General features: G+C 41.3%; 1 protein-coding gene across 1 annotated transcript in view; it reads left to right on the top strand.

The window, feature by feature from the left end:
- Positions 1 to 17319, top strand: part of ADRB2 (adrenoceptor beta 2) — a 126287-nt gene extending 108968 nt beyond the window's left edge. The window contains exon 2 of the mRNA XM_036748189.1: positions 16779 to 17319. The gene's annotated coding sequence lies outside the window, so the exon portion shown is untranslated. The remainder of the gene's footprint in view (positions 1 to 16778) is intronic.
- The last annotated feature ends 1327 nt before the right edge of the window (positions 17320 to 18646 follow it).

Here is an 18646-nt window from a genome sequence, read left to right as displayed (position 1 = left end):
GGTGTCCATAAAGTCCCTGTGCAATTTAAAATAGTTGTAACTTTGTAACGATATGTGACAGAAAGAATCTGTAAAAAGCAAAAGAAAGCAGAAACAGTTTATTTTTTATTGTTCTTGTTAATTTTCAACCTGTCCACCATCATTACTAATACAATATGGTTCTGTAGTTCGTGGAAAACATTTTCAAGCAATCACATCAGTTATCCTAGCTTGCAAGTCTTCTTTAGATCGAGGTTTGGTTGAATAAACATTAGTTTTCACATGTCCCCATAAAAAGAAATACAACAGAATCAAATCTGGCAAATGTGGAGGCCAAGAAAATGGTAGACTCTGGACAGCGGTGGTAGATTTTAGTTCAGCCAACCAAAGAACACAGTTTACTTTCTCTTCTAGTGAAGCCATGGGTTAACAGTAATCCTGAAAAATAAGTAATTCTTAAGTTGAATTTCTAAAAGTAAAGATAAAATAAACATAAAATTTCTAAAGACAAAAATAAACTAGATACATCAAGCTTTCTAATCCTTGTTAGATTCTTTCTATCACATATAGTTAAAAAGTTAGAACTATTTTAAATTGCACACGGACTTTATGGACACCCTGTACTTTAGGAAAATGTGAGGTTATCACTTTGAACTGGGCGTGGGGAAATCAGGGAAGGTCTTCATGGAGGAAATGGTGCCTAAATGAAACACAGTGACTGCTATGTCATAGAGGCAGAAAAGGGCCAGAGACAGTCAGGGAACATCGAGGAGTAGTGTGTGTGAGTGTGCGTGTGCGCGCGCGCGCAAGCGCGCGCGTGTAAAGAAAAAAGTCTAGGAAGGGAATTTGGAGCTAGATTGTGGAAGGGCTTAACTACCTGGCTAACAATTTTTTTGTTTCTTATCCTAAAGGCAAAAGGAAGCCACTGAAAACTTTGGAGCAGGAGAACAACATGGTCAAACCTGTTCATTAGGAAGTTTATTTTGGCAGCTCTTTGAAAGCTAGACTGGAGAGGATAGAGCCTGAGAACAGAGAGATGAGTTAAGAGGTTTTTAAAGTAGTCAACCAGTCAGTCAACTAGCATTTACAAAGTGCCTACTTCATTAATTAAGGCATTTGGGTAAGACCACTGGACTTGCAGGGATCAGCACCCGAGTTCCAATCTGGCCTCAGACGTTCCCCATATGGTGACTCTGGGCAAGTCATTTAAACATTTATCAGCTTCAGTTCCCTCATCTATAAAATGAGAATTATAATGGCACTTACCTTACAGGGATGTTGTGAGGCACACACACACACACACACACACACACACACACACATCAAAGTTTTCAAATCTTAAAACAGTATACTCTAAAAGCTAGCTAACACACACATATATACATATATACAAGTTTTCAAGCTTTAAAACAGTATCCAATAAAAACTAGCTATTATTCATGATAACAACAGCAATAAAATAATCCCAGGAGATAATTTCGAGGTTATGGGGGCTTGAACTAGGATGGTAGCAGTCAGAGTGTATATGAGGGAACTGTTGTGAGACACAGAGCCACAGTAAAATCGTCAGAATTGTCAGCTGATTGGATTGGGGAGGAGGGGAAGGGATGGGAGGAAAGAGTTAAAGGGGATTCTGATATTAGTAGCTGAGATTTTGAAGGGGAAGTTGTGCAAAGATTTTTTGGTTACCTAAATGGGCCTCGGTTTGCCACCCTGGTAGGCTAAGCTTCTGGGATGTAATGAAAAGGACAGTGGATTTGCAATAAAGAACCTGGTATTGAATCCTGACTTGTCTGCTTACCAGCTGTGTACTCTTGGCCAAGTTACTTAACTTCTCTAGGTCTGTTTACTCATCTTCGAAAGGGGTCTAATAATAGCTTCAATACTTGGCTTACTGGGTTTTTGTAAGGATGGAAAGAGATAATCAATGGAAAGTGTTTTGCAAACCATATTATACTAGATAAATGTGAGCCGCATATTGTTGTTATTAATCAGATGCCCAGAAAAACTGGTTAGCAAAAATACTCCCAACAAGGCAGGTGGAGCCTTGAGTCCTGAGAAGCCTTTTGATGATCCAGAAGCTGTCCTTTCCGGGACACTAGGAGCCTGATCCCAGGCTATAACAAAATACTCACTATAGTGCCTGGCACATGGTAGGCATTTAGTAAATGTTTGTTGAATGAACTGGATCTAGTTATAGATACTTCAATTGTATCAGAAAGTGGGAAGATAGCCCAGGATTAAGGAAATAAGACGCTATGTCTCAGAGAGTATTCTGGTGGCAATCTAAAAGGTGATGTGGGCATGAACGCTTCAGGAATAGTCAGACCTGGGCTCAAATTTAAATGACCTTGGACAAATCATTTCACTTCTCAGAGTCCCAGTTTTCCCTTTTGTAAAATAGAAGGGTCAGGCTAGATGATTTCTAAGGTGGTTGTCTTTTTTTTTCCAGCTCTACAAGAATTAACCTGCTAGTGGTTGATATGTACTCAGAAAGCTCTGGAAAAGAAATCTGGGGCAGAAATATCTAGCTGATATTTCCAGGATATTCCACATCAGAAAGTGTTTTGTCAGGAGTGTTGCATTGGGAGGAACATGTGGTACCTTTGGGGTTATAAAATTCTGACAAATTTTTGTAGGTGTGGCAAATATTTCTGGTGATTTGTTGTTGAGTGATAAGAGATGCCTCTCTGGCTTCTTTAGGAGATACCAATGGATTTGAAGTCAACAACAAATCAGATAAGCACATAAGGGGCTTTGATAAAATGTAGGGACCAGTTAGAGAGAGAAGGTACAGATTTCTTAGTGTAAAATCCCCTCCAGATGTCTCCCCAACCCAAACACATAGGTTGGTTTTTAGAGGGTGACTACCTTCATAATCAAGGTATTCTATGGGTCCACACTTCTAAAACTGCAACTAATGAGCCCCCACTGATATACTTACCTTTAATAGTCAGGCAGTAGACATAATTATCTCAAAACAAAGGCACTTATCTAGATGGCATCATAAAAATAGTAGCTATAAAAACATTTTCCTCATAAAGCTGGGATACACTCTTCCACAGCTACACATAGCATCAGTGGAAAGAGGGGGCATACTTTTAAAGTACACTACTAGAAATGGCACATACAGTCAATATTTAACCAAGGAAATTCACATGTCTGACACTGCAAGGCCCTGATGTCCTTTTGTTTCTCATGGTGTCCTTATGTTTCTTTCTGTGGGTGCAGCATATATGTTGGGCAGGTTGCTCAGCTTGAGTACTTAGGCCTATTCTTCTCCATAGTTCAACTCTCAACTGCCAAGACTGACTTTCTTCTCAAGTGAGTTGAGAAGATCCTCAAAGCTTTCTCCTGCTTTGATTCACAATTTCCTCTTTGTTGGGTCCAGTGTTTCTTCCTAGACAAGTATCTCCATTCTAAGAAACTATAGTTGATGGAAAGAATAGAAAACAAATAATCTCTCCCTATCCTACAAAAAAGAGGTGAGGAACAATGCCCTTTCTAACTGCTTCTGACTACTTCCTAAGGAGTACGTCTTGCCTTTTAAAGGGCTACCATGAGGCTGATCCTTGACCAGCCAATAGATGCCTCCTGGTTCCATCAATTTTGATCAGAGAATGTCACAACTTCTAAAGGAGTAACAGAATATAAAACCTTCTTTTCTCTTTGTTTAATACCTTAACACTTCATTGTCTGTTATCTGTCTCTTATCTTCTATAATTTCATTAATGGTGATGGGAAGAAATAAATTGATCTTGGTGTCCTATTAACTACCCCTCCCCACATTCAAAAGCAAAGGTGAGGGAAGTAGAAAAGAGAAGCCGAGGATGGGAGTAGGATTGATGACTTTCTTCAAATATACGAAGATCTACAAAGGTGAAAAATGATTCCATTTTTCCCCCAATGACACTTCAGAGGACAGAACAAAGAACAATGGAGGCAGATTAGAGGGAAATAACTTTTGGCTTAATAAATGGAAAAACTTTCGAGTATCAGGGCAGCCTGATGACAGCATTGCCTATGTTGTGAATAAGTGAACTCCTTTCCCCCAGTGATATTCAAGCAGAGATCAGACAAATAGCTGTTTGGGTTCCTCTTCAGGTGAATGATGGACCAGCTGCCCTCTGAGGTTCTTTAAAATATGAGGTTCTAAGATTCAGTGACCCTAGACCACTAATGAGTAAGAATTGGGTGTCCTATAAAAGTATACAAACTAGATGCCCTCATGAAGACTCTCTGCCAAGCCAAAGCTAGGCTCTGTATTCTCTATATTTGTATTGGCTAATTTGTATAATTTTGGCTTAAGAGTCAGAAAGACCAGAGTTCAAATCCTGCTTCAAACACTTATTAACTGCATGACCTTGAACCAGTCACTTAATCTCCATGGGCTTGTTTCCTCATCTTTAAAATGAGGGAGTTGGGCTGTAAGGTCTCTTTCAGCTCTCTCAGCTATAAGTCTATGACCCTAGTAAATTATTGTAGTTGTTGTTGTGTTTTTCCTTCGTTCTGGAAGAGGACCATAACATCAGGGAAATGATGCCATGACTTGCAGTTGACTTTGATTTGAGTGAGGGAGTGCTGTGCAAGGTCACCAGCCTCACTTTCTCCTCCAGAGCTCTCTGGGTCCAGTGGCCAGATATTCACCAGGATGACTGGAGATGGCCCAGGATGCTTTGGGAGACCCTGGTCCTTCCAGGCTAAGGTCTTTTCAGGTTCTCACTTTGAGTGAGGTAAGGCCCATTCAGTGAATAGGCTCTTTAAGAAGTGAATCAAGGGATGGCCCCTTTAATCAAAACTTTAGAAAAATCAAACTAGTAAATTAGGTTTTGCTGCACTCAACATGATCTACAAACATGGGATGTAGAAAGTCAGAGCTAGAAGGGAATTTATTGGGTCACAGGATTATAGGATTCAGAGCTGGAACAGACTTTAAAGATTATCTAATCCAACTTCCTCATTTTCCAAATAATCGCAGTAAAAACTGACATTTGTATAGTGTATTAACGTTCTCAAAACACTTTTCACAGGTCATTTTCATTTGATCCCCACAGAAGAGCTAACAGAAGCTCAGAAAGATTAGATGCCCTGCTGGGGTCAGACAGCTAGTAACTGTTGGAGGTCAGGTTCCCCTCCAGCTTCCTCCTACTTCTCAGTTCGGTGTTCCTTCCACTGCACACCTTTGCCTCGATTTCCCTCTAGTCTTAGAGTTGGCTAGATGGGAAAACCGAGGTCCAAAGAAATTAAACGACCTGCCTAAGGTGACATAGATCTTTTCACTCCAGATTTCTTTTTTTCCCCCATTACACTATGTCTACAGGATGTTCTTTCCATTTTAAATTGAAAGCCTCTCAAGCAACACTTCCAGGATCTATAATTATTCACTATAGTAAAGTGAAAATACTCACTGTAGAAGATGGTTAGTCTTCACAAGTTGCTGTGGCTGAATGATCTTATCACCCAGTGGTCAACCTTTGGGTGATACCCCTCCTTACACTAAGTGTAGCTAGGCTGGTCCTTAGATGCCAGACACACAATCTGTTACCAATCCCTTCTAGAGTCCTTTGGCAGATGGGAGCTGTCACAGCTTTCACTCAAAGCCTTGGATAAGCCAGGCTCACCTCCATGCTACAGCAAGGCATCAGAGAGTTCCCTAGCACATAGAAAATTAAGTGTGAGAGCAACAAGAGACCTTAAACCATATGATGTGCCACTAAGCCTGGAGTCACAAAGACCTGAGTTCAAATCCTATCTCAGACACTTACTAGCTGTGTGACCTTAAGCAAGTCACTTAACCCCTGTTATATAGCAATAATAAATGTACCTATTTCCCTGTGTTGTTGTGAGAATCAAAGGAGAAGATATTTTGTAAAGGACTCAGCACAGTACCAGGCACAAAGTAGGTGCAATATGAATGTTAGCTATGTTATTGGCTATTGTTGTAGTTAGCTGTTTTTGTTGTTATTCAGAGCTGGAAAGGTCCAGAAGACATGGAGGCGTTTTAAGTGTTGGACCTCGTTCCCTATGTCTCTGTTTCTGTGAAATGGGAAGAAACAGCCCTGCCTTACCTTGCTTCCTTCCAAGGCTTGATTTGGAAATCAAATAGTTTGTGCATTGTAAAATACATTGTGATAATAAATGCCTGTCTTTATCCTTATTAAACTGTGGAGCTGCTGCAACTGTTTCTATCCTGAGGATTGGCCAGAAGGGAGTAGACAGGCTGAGGCAGAGAACAGCCCAATAAACAGTGCAGTTGGTTGTATGCAAGGAGGCACTGGGACCCTCCCATCCCCTTCTCCACCCTCTCAGGCTTCTGTCCCCATTGGGAGCTAACTGTGTCAACAGCACTCTGCCAGCTTTGGGCATGTCTCTGTAAAACCTATTGGCAACTTCCCTTACTGTTTCCTGGCTTTTGTCCCTTGGAGAATATTTGAATGCAAAGGGGAGTTGTGGCCAGGAACACTGAGGGAGACACTGCCAGCCTTCACGGGTTCTTGCCATACAGCACTTGCTGAGGGCTCCTGTGTGCCCAGCATTGTGCCAGGTACCCGCTGTCAAACTACATTGAATCCTGGATGTATGCTTTGGGGGCTATACATGCTAGTAAGGGAGGCCAAAATGTTTTTTGAAGGGTAGTCTGGATGAACCTAAGCTGGGAGTCAGAAGATCTGGGTTCTAATCTCAGCTCTACCATTAACTCCCCATATGTCCCTGGGCAAATCACTTCCCTCTTTGGGAAAGTCGCTTCCTGCTTCTGTCCAAATGAGGGACTTGAACACAGAACATAGAACACAAAATAGCACAATTAGAAGGAAACAGGGAACAAAATATTAGGGCATTGAACAATATTGGCGTTGGAGATGGTAGCAGGAATAATAAAAATGAATTGTCAAATTAAGATTTAGATTTCTCTATCAGTGTTAAAGCACTAATTCACATGGAATTTTTTCTTCAATCGATTGTCTAGGGGCAGCTAGGTGGTGCAGCGAGTAGAGCACCGGCCCTGGAGCCAGGAGAGCCTGAGTTCAAATCTGGCCTCAGATACTTGACACACTTACTAGCTATGTGACCTTGGGCAAGTCATTTAACCCCAATTTCCCTGCCTTCCCCCCTCAAAAAAATTCGATTGTCTAGGCAGACATTAATTGAAATTCTACTTTTCACGGTAAGAAGTAGAGGTTTTTTCAGCATAAGGTTGCCCAAACCAAGAACATGTTACAATAACATCACTATTGAATTATAACCAAACCTCACCATAACATTGCAAAATGCTTCTATGACATCATTTGGCAACTGTCTATTCATAACATTTTAACATCATTCCTGTGGTGCTAATCACAGTACTAGCACAGATTACTGTAGCGGTTTAAAGGTTACTAAGTACCTTCCCTGCAACTACTTTGCAAAGTTTGTAGTGAAAATATCATTATCCCCATTTTACAGAAGAGTAAACCGAGGATTATAGAGGTTAAACAACTTATTTCAAGCTTACACAGCCAGTAAGCCAGAGCTTAGATTCAAACCAAAGTATTCTGACTGTAAGTCCACTACCATTTTCATTCTACTGCCATGCTCCCCAAAACGTTGTTAAACTTAAAATCATGTTTTTTAGACCCAATCAGTGTCCTTTAGTGAGGTATGCTTCTGTGCTCTATACCTGTGGTATCATTGATGGAGGGAACTCTTTATATGGAGCTTCCCTCCTCCCCAGGGCAGATCAGCAATTTATGTCTAAAGATTTAGAGTTGAGGGGCCAAGGGAGAGGCTCACATGTCAAGTTCTCAGGGTTGCACAGTGATCCTGTGTCAAAATCAGTCCTTAGTGAATCCAGGACTGGCTCTCTAGCCCCATGACTCCCTATGAGACATTTACATGCAAAAAGTTAACCAACAGGACAAGAAAGTATTTCCTAAGTACTCAAGGGTACAGACAGTAAGGATGATAGATGAGAGAAAAGGGGAAATTGTGGCCTGAGAAAGTGGTTAATTTGATCTGAGTCTGGAAGAGTAGATAAAGGAAACCAGATAATTTTAGAGGGGGAAGGAACCCCATCTAGAATTTTTTATTTTGTGTATATGGCTTCTCTGCCAATTGGTCTTGCAGCCTCTTTATGTTTGTTCTCAGTGACAGGAGTCTCACTACTACCTGTCCATTCCATTGATCATTAGAGAGCCCTTCCTTATATTAAGCCAAATTCAGCCTATGGGTAACTCCACTCCCTGACCTGTCCTCCCCTTATGTTCCCCAGATTTCCTCTATTGCTGCTACTTCTACCTCAGGGACCAAGCAGAACAAACTTAATCCCTCTTCCCTATGACAGCCATTCAATATGGGAAGAAGGAATTTTAGGTGAAGAGAACCAGAGGAAACTTTGTGCAGAGTGCATTCACCTTCAGGATTCCCAAACATGCAATTCTTGGTTCTCTTTGAAAGAAAATGAGTTTTTCTAGCTATCACCATAGTTTCTAAAAATGTTCTTTCGTCACTATGGTTGAAGGCGAAATATGATCTTTATCTGATTCTAGCATCTTCTTTTCACAGTTAAGGAATTAGGGTCTTGTTGTATACATCTCATGAGGAGCAACTCAGTTTGCACATATTAAACAACACATACCCACACACACACACACACACACACACACACACACACACACACACCAAGACAAAACATCCCCATGAATTTCCATTAAATTGAGATAGGCCAGATTCTACAGAGCAAAGAATTCTATTTGGGACATCAGGAAAACTGGGTTCTAGTCCTGTATGTGCTAATGATTTGCTGTGTGACCTTGGGAAAATCACATAACTTCTCTGATACCTTGGGTTCCCAATCTTTCAAGCAAGAGCGGTGAACTAGATGATTTCCAGGGCCCCTTCTAGCCCTGTTCTGTGTCCTATGGTGCCCTCCTATGTGAACATTCAATATCTTAAGTGCTACAGTACATTTTGCTTCTAACATTTTGTGCTCCACGTTAAGGCATTTTACATCATGCTCCAGCGTTGTTTCAGTCATATGAACTTTGACAGAGACAATGAAAATAATTTGAGAGGCAGTGTGGTGTAATAGAGCTGGCTTTGGAGTCAGCAAGACCTGTGTTCAAGTCCTGACTCTGCGTCACCCTGGGCAAGTCACTTAACCTCTGACTACGCCCAGGCAACTCTCTAATATTCTAAGTTTCGGAGTATGCTTTGCTTGACGCTGGAAGAGAGAATTACTTATTAGGAATTTTGTACACAGATAAAATCCTCTGTCTGGCTTTTAAAACCTTCCTGACCTGGCCCCTTCCTACCTTTCTGATCTTCTTACACCTTATGCACCTTGATGTCCTCTGCCAACCAGTAAAATGCATTCCTCACACACAGGACAGTCCACTTCCTAACTCCAGGCATTTTCATTGACCGCTTCTCATTCCTGGGATTCTCTTCCTCCTCATGTCTACCTCCTGGTTTCTTTCAAGTGCCTGCTAAAATCCCACCTTCTACAAGAAGTCTGCCTTAATGCTGGTGCTTTCCCTCTGTTTGGTTATCTCTAATTAGTTTAGCCTGTATATAGTTCACTTATGTGGTGTTTGTATGCGCCTCCCCGTTAGGCTGTGAGCTCCTTGAGATGTTGGATTTCTTTGTATCCGAGTGGTTAGCATGATGCTTGGCATATAATAAGCATTTAATAAATGCTTATTGACTTCTTGGTGTTGCCAGGAAATCATAGATCCAATTATAATTTTAATAATAGTACCAGTGATGGTGATGACAATATTTCACACATCTATAGTCCTTTAGTGTTTACAAAACGCATTCGTGGATAGAGTGCTAAACTTGGAGCCAGAAAGAGCAAAGTTCAAATCCTGCCTTGGACACCTTACTAGCGACATGCCCCAGGGCTAATCTCTTGATCTCTCTGAACCCGCTTCTGCATCTATAAAATGAGTTCTAGATAGATACATTCTAAACGTCGTTTCCACCTCTAAATCCATGATCCTAGCTTCCACTCACCAACCTTGGGAGGCAGGGTGGGTAATAAAAGTCTTACTGATGTCATTTTACAGACGAAGAAATTGAGGCTTAGAAAAAAAGGAAGTGACTCACCATGGTGACCTAGCTGCCTCCTAGTCTTCTGGCTCCAGGTCCAGTGCTCCTTCCACTAAAGCTGAGAATAGTAGCTTAGCAGCCGTGTCAACTCTCTTTATGGGAGAGCATCTGGGGTGGGGTGGTGGTGGTGGTGGTGGTGGTGGTGGTGGTGAACCACAAATGTTTGTTTGCACAAGCAAGAACCCACTGAGATGGCAGCAGAAGTCGCTTCGTTTGGGAAAGAAGGAGGCTTTTTAGATGGAGATGGCTGCAGGATGTTTGGGCGCATTGTCAAGAAGCCTACGGCATCTCTAGCTCAGAAGGTTTAAGAAAGTAGATGCGTATCCCTCAGGGCCAGTTCCTATAACCACAGCAACAACAGCTAGCATTTATGTAACTATTTAAGATTTGCAAAGTACTTTACAAATATTATCTCTTTTTATCCTTGCAGTGACCGTAGGAGGTAGTGACTATTATTACTATATTCTCATTATATATTATATTATTAGATATTATAATATGTTATATCGTATTATTGTTATAAAATAATATGATATTATTTATTACCATTTTACAGATGAGAAAACTTGCTCAACATAGCTAGGAAGTAGTAGAGGATGGATTTGACCTCAGTTTTTCTTGACTCCAGGCCAATCACTCTATCACCTAGCTGCCTGTTTTCCTATAGGTAGGGAAACAAACCTCAACAGAATAATAGCTCCTGTTTATATAGTGTTTTAGCCAAAAATTGCTTTATATCCATTATCATATTTATTCCTTACAATTTCTCCTCGAGAGGAATCATAACCATTCACATTTCTAAAGGGATATACAGCTTACAAAGCAATTTTCTCACAATAGCCCCACAAGGGAGAGAAAGCAAGGACTTTTATCCCCATTTGACAGATGGGGAAATTGAGTCTCAGAGATATTGAACAAGTTTTCCAAGGTCACCGAAAGTAGTGGCAGTGAAGTTTGAATGCAGGCCCTCTGTCTTAAAGTCCGGGTCTGTTTCCACTAAGTTATCTGCTCCCTGATTATAAAAATGAACAGTTAGATCCAACAAGCAGAACTCAATAAATTCTTTCCAATTGAGACAAACTCACTTCTCTTTTTTTCTTCCAGAGAATCAGACCCCTAGAGAATTCTAAATCTAAAGCTGGAGGGGCCCTGGGAAGCCTTCTTGTCCTATCCATTTAATCTACAGATGAGGAAACTGAGGCAAAGGGAGATTAAAGGGCTTCCTTGAAGGTGCAAAGGGAGTGGCAAAAGCGGGATTTAAACCCAGGCTCTTAGTCTGGTGCTCTCATTTCCACTGTCAAGGAGCAAGGCAGCGTGCCATGGTGGAAGGGTCCCTTGGCATGGCAGAAGACACAGGATGAACTCCTGGCTTTGGCATTTTTAAGCTGTGTGATCCTTGACAAGTCATTTTCATTCTCTGGGCATCAGTTTCCTCATAGGCAAAATGGAGGTAATGATCCTTGCACTATAGAGGGACTGTTGTGAAAAGAAAAGTTTGTAAATTGTAAAGTTTTATAGAAATGAGAGTCATTGTTATTCCACTAACACTGATGCTTCTTCTTGGCATGGAAATGTCTCTAATCTCTCAAAGCCTGGTCCAAGAGAAGCCAAGCTCCAGTAGGAAGCTCTCCTACCAAGCTGGAAATCTTCAAGTATGCAACCGGCAACAGAGAATCTCATAGCCTGAGATATGGCCACCAGCAAGAACGCTCTTGGCAACTTATTAAGAACAGTGTGATACAATGGAAGGAGCTCCAGCTCTGGAATCAGATGACTTAGGTTCGAATCCCACCACCCATACTTAGTGCCCTTGTCCCCATGGACACATCACTTAACTTCCTTGGAAGTCAGTTTCTTTATCTGTAATATGAGGATGTTGAACTATATAGACTCCAGGGTCTCTTCCAACTCTAAGGTTATGGTCCTCTGACCGCCAACTGAGATGCAGAGGGGTCCAATGGAGGAAACACCCTACTAATGAAATCCTTACAGGATCAAATTCATAGAAATCTAAACCTTGGAGCTGGAAGGCACCTCAGAATACACCTAGTTTAACCTGAGCAGAAATCCCCTTCACAGCACTCCTGACAAGCAGTCAGCCAGCCTCTCCTTGAAGACATTCGCTGCCTCCTGTAGCATACCATTCCACTTTTGGTTCCGTCTGATTGTTAGGAAGTTTTCCCTTATATTGACTCAAAATATCTGCAACTTTTTTTGTGGCTCTCTCCCCTGGGACCAGGAAGAATGATTCCGATTCCTAGATGTATAAACTTGGCCAAGTCACTTTTCCCCTCCTGGCCACAGTTTCCTATTCTGTAAAATGTAGAGTTTGAGCTAGAAACATTCTGAAGTCCTTTTCATTCTAACATCCTATGATTCCCTTCTCTGATTTTTCTTCATTCTACTTGGGGACAGTTCTGTTTAGAGGTTTTCCCTTATATGGAGCCAAACTCTGCCTCCTGGTAACTTCCTTCCATTAGGCCTAGCTCTGTCTTCTACACATAATACAGAACATTTCTTCTTCTTCTCCTTCTCCTTCTCCTTCTTCTTAATACAATTATTATTAGCAAACAGTAGTTGTAGAGTTGTTTGACTCTAAGGTCTTTGGTCACTGCAGAGTTGACTGGACTTTGCAACCATCGATCTAATATGACAAATATGATAAGCAGAAAGAGAGAGAGAGAGAGAGAGAGAGAGAGAGAGAGAGAGAGAGAGAGATTGAGAAGCATGTCCTGCTGTCTCTCTGTGCTATGCAGCTGCTTCACATTCTGGCCCAACTCCAAGGCTTGTTGTAATACAACATAGCCAAAAAATACAAGTCTCTCAAATCAAGAAGTTTGCTTCTGGAATCATATTTTCCAGTTGACACGGTTGAGGGAGGCTAGGGGATTCAGCATAGAGCAACCATTTTGGCCAGTCAGGGCAATCAGAAGCTGAGAAAACACTTGGGAGTGTTTGTGAAGGGAGAAAGGGAGAGCTAGGCAGGATGTCTCTGTGTAGAGAAGGAGAGTAAGCAGAGCTATGCTCTCTTCCCCATGGGCAATCTAGGCAAAAGGAAGAAACTTGGTTGAAGAAAGAGCCCTGAGTTTTGGAGAGAAATCTCCCAGTTGGCACTGCTGTTTTTTATGAGAAACTTCAATCTTGTTCCTCACCTTCTACCACTCCCCATTCTCAGACTTATGCGGCAAATTTCAGGGTGTTAAGATGAATAATATCACAAAATTATAGAACATTAGCGATGGGAGGGACCTTAGAACCAAATATTCCAAAAAGAGCTTTAGTGATGTCTTTTGCTTTTAAATCACTTAGATTTCCCCCTTTCCCAGAGGGCCATCTCTTATAACAAAGAATTTCTAATAAGAAAAAGAAACAAACAAATGAAGAGGGAGGGCAGTTCAGCAAAATCAATTTTGAAAATCTTACATTATATGCAATAGAACATGGAATGTCAATAGCTGGAAGAGACTTGAAAATATAGAATATCAGAGCCTCGAAGGGTCTTGGGGCAGTGAATGTTAGAGTTGAAAGGGATTAAAATATAGAATGTTAGAGCTGAAAGGAGCCTGAGAATATAGAATATTAGAGCTGAAAGGGACATTAGAATATAGAAGGTTAGAACTCAGAAGGACCTCAGAGCACTGAATTTTAGCAATAAAAGGCCTTCAGAATACAGTGTCAGAGACTGAAGGGCATTTATTCAATCTAATTCTTTCATTTTATTGATGAGAAATCAGAGGCCCCCAATGGGTGGAGTGGCTTGTCCATGAGTTAGTTTTGAAACTATGGCCCTCTTACTCCAAATCCAGGACTTTGCTTATGCCATTAATTTACTCATTGGCCTTCAGCTACTCAGCTCTCCTCAATGAGCTTCAATTTCCTCATCTATATAATGGAGGTGGATGAAAGGGCTGGATTAGAAGATCTCAAAAGGCCCTTCAGTTCTAACCTTCCTGATTCTAGCAGGCATAGCCCATGTCCCTAAATAGGACACCTATAACCTAATGTGAGTGATTTTTCAAGGGTCATGAACTCTGTTAATAAGAGAGCTTACTTCAGAGCCCAGAGTTTTTGGAGTCCATTTCTAAACAAACTGAGCTATCTCGTCTTTTCTTCCTGGTACTTCATCATCCCCTCGGTCACCACTGAGATTCCACCCATGGCCCTGTGACCAGAGAACTGAAAGATCACATTGTGGTGAGATCTCACTGAAAATGTGTAGGGATTTGTGATATTTGGTTTCATTTATTTATTTGTTTATACCAGTTGGCATTTATGACATCATAGGATTTAGAGTTAGAAGGGATCTTAAAGATCATTTATTCTAACTCCATTATTTTATGGATGAAGAAACTAAGACCCAGAGAGGTTAAGTGATTTGCTCAGGGTCACACAGGTAGGAAGCATCAAAGCAGGAATGCACATCTATATCTTCTGATTTTTCAGTCCTGGTTCTTTCTTTCCCCTGTGTGACAGTGAATATTACAACAGAGAACCTTTAACTAACACACTATCTAATGAAGGCTTTTACCTGAGAATTGCATTGGTCAGCATCCCAGGAACAAGGAAATGCATAGTATAATCAATCCTCCAACTCAAAGAAGCAAGAATCACTGAAATTCCTTTCTTCTAGTCCTAAGGTTCTTTATATGAATGTATTTTGTTTTATAAATGAAGAACTTCTGCCATTGTACCCTAATCCTATATCATGGCTTGTAAGCAAAACGGTATAGTGGAAATAGTACTAGATTTTTGAGGTGTCTGAGGAGCACGTTAATGAAGGTTTGGAGTCACAAGTCCTGGATCTGAATCCTGGCTCTGAAATTTCATAGCTGGGTAAGCTTGAGCAAATCGGCAACTTCTCTGGACTTCGATTTCCTCATTTGTAAAACGAGGGAGGTGGATTAGGTGATCTCTAAGGTCCTCTTCGATTTCTAAAAGAAAAAATCCTGTGATACTCTGCCTTTAAATTTTTAGAGACTCTTCTAGTGGAACACAAGCGCTAGTAGGTCTTACCCATCCAGGAAGCCTTTAAATACAGACCCCAGTGGCAGATGCTGTATGTATCATCTAAGGACCAGCTTAATTACACATGCAGAAGCTCATGACATTCATTTATTCACTCATTCAAGTCATTTATTAAGTACTTACTATGTGTCAGGCACTGTGCCAAATGTTGGGAATACAAATGCAAGCCAACAACAACAACAACAAAAAAAAAGATTGTCCTTGCCTTCAAGGGGCTTACATTCTAATAGGTGAAGATAACACATAAAAGGAAACAGAAATGGTTGAAACCACGGGATGAATTCCTTTGGCCACAGATATTCAGGCAACCACTTTATTAAAGTTTGGAAAGGTTGTGGTCTATACTTGTGAGGAGGGCTCCACATCAAAGTCTTGAAGTATTAATAAATGGTGAAATGATTGAGGAAAATAGGAAATGATTGAGGAAAATAAGGTCTGGAATGGAAGGCAGAGGAACATAGGATAGATGCTCAAATGCATGAAAGAGTCAAGTTAGAGTTTTGTTGTTTGAGGATAGGATACACAATGTCTCTTCTTTCTGTGCCTACACTGATTAAAATTGCTCTTTCAGATGTGGTATGCCTGGGCATCCCTAGGCTAGGAATCATGAGACCTAGACTCACATTTCAGTTGTATCTCTTAGCTTTGTGGCCTTTGCCAATATAGCAACCCTTTTTCATATAATGTCGTAGGTGGAAGAGCTCTGTCATTTTACAGATGGGAAAATGAGAGCTATCCCATGTTGCCTTTGTCTTCATTTTAAAATGAAGGACATAGAGAGAGACAGAGACAGACAGAGGAAGGGAGTAAGGAGGAAGAGAGGAAAAAAGAGAATAGAGAGAAAAAAGAAGAGACAGAGAGAGTGAGAAGAGGAAAAAAGAAGGAATAGAAAGAAAAAAGAAGAGACAGACAAATGAAAGAGGGGGAAGAGAGGGAGAAAGGAATAGAGAGGCAGAATGACAAAGACGGCAGAGGAAGAAAGAGAACAGAGAAAAGAAGAGGGAGAGAGAAAGAAGACAAAAATAGGAGAGAGAAATAGAAAAAAAAGGAGAGGAAGAAGGAGAGAGGAAGATAGGGAGAAGGAGATAGAGAGACAGAGAGAAGAATAAAGGGGAAGGGGAAAGGTGGGAGAGAAGGGCAGAAAGGCATAGAAAGAACAGAGTGAAAGTTTCAGAAAAGAGAAATTTCTAAAGTCACAGCTAGTGTCAGAGGCACCATTCAAACCCAGGTCTCCTGATTCAAAAGCCAGCAATCTTGTCACTATACCACATGAAGTCCCTTCCCCTTTGGTGGCCTTAGGTTCCTCGTGGGATTGGACTAGATGGTCCCTCTTTCAACTCAAATTTCTACAACTGTAGAGCCCCAGGGGTCCTTAACATTTTTGTGTGTTATGGATACCTTTGGTCTGATGAAGTTTCTGGAACCCTTCTCAGAATAATGTTTTAAATTGCATTAAATAAAATACATAGGATTATGTAAGAAGCAAATTATACTGAAATTAAAGGTGTAAATTTTTTGCCATTTGAGTTCATAAGCCTGTTGAAATCTCTCTGGAGACCCCTTAAGAGTCCATGGAACTTAAGTTAAGAACCTCTGTCCCAGAGGATCTCTATATAGCTGCTCCAGAAAGGATGAAAGAACTAGGGGCTCTCTGAAATCTCATCGTCTCTTTCATTCTTCCTCAGGGACCCCGGACCGTCCTAGGACAGTTGAAAGCTGAGTGAGCTGTATTTTCTCCTACTTTCCTGGGAGGACAAGCATTGACCTGGGGACTGCTACCTCACGGTGCTGCCTGCCTCCACGTCCATGTCTACAGTAATTTCCTTTCTGCCACTGGAAAGGTGACAGAGGAGCTCAGGATCTGAAGGCAAAGAAGCAATGAGCCGTGGAAGGAGATAATCTGGAAGGAACACGGCCGGTCAAGAGCCAGGAGATGAGGGTGAAACCAGGAAACTGCAAGCTGCTGCAGCCAGAGATCTCCAAACACCAAGGTCTCTAGGAAGGAGAAGAGGGTTAGCGTGGGCTTCCCTATCCCACCTAACCCGAGGACAGTGACACAACGCCTCGACACTCCAGGGATTTTCTTTCTTTATTATTAACAAGTTCATGGGAGTCAGCTTGAACTGGCCTCATAATGGGACCCAGGGGACAACAGGACCCAGATGGGCTGTGTTGTCAAGTTTGAAAAAAATAATAATCGTTTTAACATAAATGGAAGAAACATTGAAAAAGCTTAACTTTGTACTTTGACATTTGATTCTTGGTCATGGTTCTTTCTCTCATCCTCTCCACAACACCCCTCCCCTCCCTGCCTCTCTTTTTCTCCCTTTCTCTTTCTCTCTCTTTTCTCCTACTTCTTTTTCTTTCTTCCTCCCTCCCCTCTCTTCTCTCCATATCATGTTTGTTCCTCCCACCTTCATTTTCTTTCTTCTTTCCCTTTTTTCCCTCTCTTCTCTTCCTTCTGTACTCTCTCTTCTCCCTCCCTCTTTTCCTTTGTTCTCTCTCCCCACTTTCTTTTCCTCTTTTTTCCTTCTCTATCTGCCTGTTTTTTGACTTTTACTCTTTTTTTCTTCTTCTCTCTCCCCCTTCCTTACTCCATTTGTTTATCTGTTTCCCTCACTTAGAGCCTCCATGCTGCTCTGACAAAAGGGAAGGGGGGGGGCAGTGCAAATGTTTAGTTTTTCCAACACTCCTATGAAGCAGAATGTGAGTGCAGCTGTGCCCCTCCACTGCCCTCCTCTGTTTAGGGAAAATGAATATTATGAAAACACAGACTTTCAAAAGGATAGAAGAAAAGAAGAAATAACCACACTACAAAAGGATTCACATTCACCGCACGGTTCCTCTAAATAAGGCATTCCCTATGTGCAATTAACGTACAATATTATTTACAAAAACTCACATCACACAAAACATCTCAGGAAGGAAGGAAACAAGCATTCATTAGGCACCTACTATGTGCCAGGCACTATGTTAAATGTTTTGCGAGTATTATCTCAGTTTGTCCTTACAACAATCCTGGGAGATAAGGGTTACTATCATCCCCATTTCATAGTTGAGGAAACTGAGGGAGATAGATGTTAAGGGACTTGTCCAAGGTCACACATCTAATAAGTGTCAGAGGCTGGATTTGAATTCAAACTTTCCTGAATCCAGGCCCAGGGCTCTGTCTTCTTTACCAGTGAGCTGCCTCTAAGGAAGACATCTTCATCACAAAGCATGCTCCCCTTTGTATGACTCAAGGACACAGATCTTTCTCTGCAGCCTGACGAAGCTTTGTATGTGGGGACTTGGGGAGGGCAGCGTCGATGAGAAGAACCTTTTGAACTTAAAAGAAGGGAATATATACCATAGCTTCTAGTTCACATCTAGGTGGAATAGTGGATAGGTCACTGGATGCTTCATGGAGACAGGAAGACTTGAGTTTGAATCCAGCTTCTGATGCTTACTGGCTGCGTGACCCTGGCAAGTTACTGTACTTCACTCATCTTCAGTTTTCTCATCTGTAAAATGGGAAGGATGATTTTAGCGTGCAAGTTTATTGTGAGGATCA

This window comes from Trichosurus vulpecula, chromosome 3, assembly GCF_011100635.1.
Source record: "Trichosurus vulpecula isolate mTriVul1 chromosome 3, mTriVul1.pri, whole genome shotgun sequence".
NCBI lineage: Eukaryota > Metazoa > Chordata > Mammalia > Diprotodontia > Phalangeridae > Trichosurus > Trichosurus vulpecula.
Note: the sequence above shows the minus strand (reverse complement) of the source record. Positions and strands in the feature narration are given on the sequence as shown.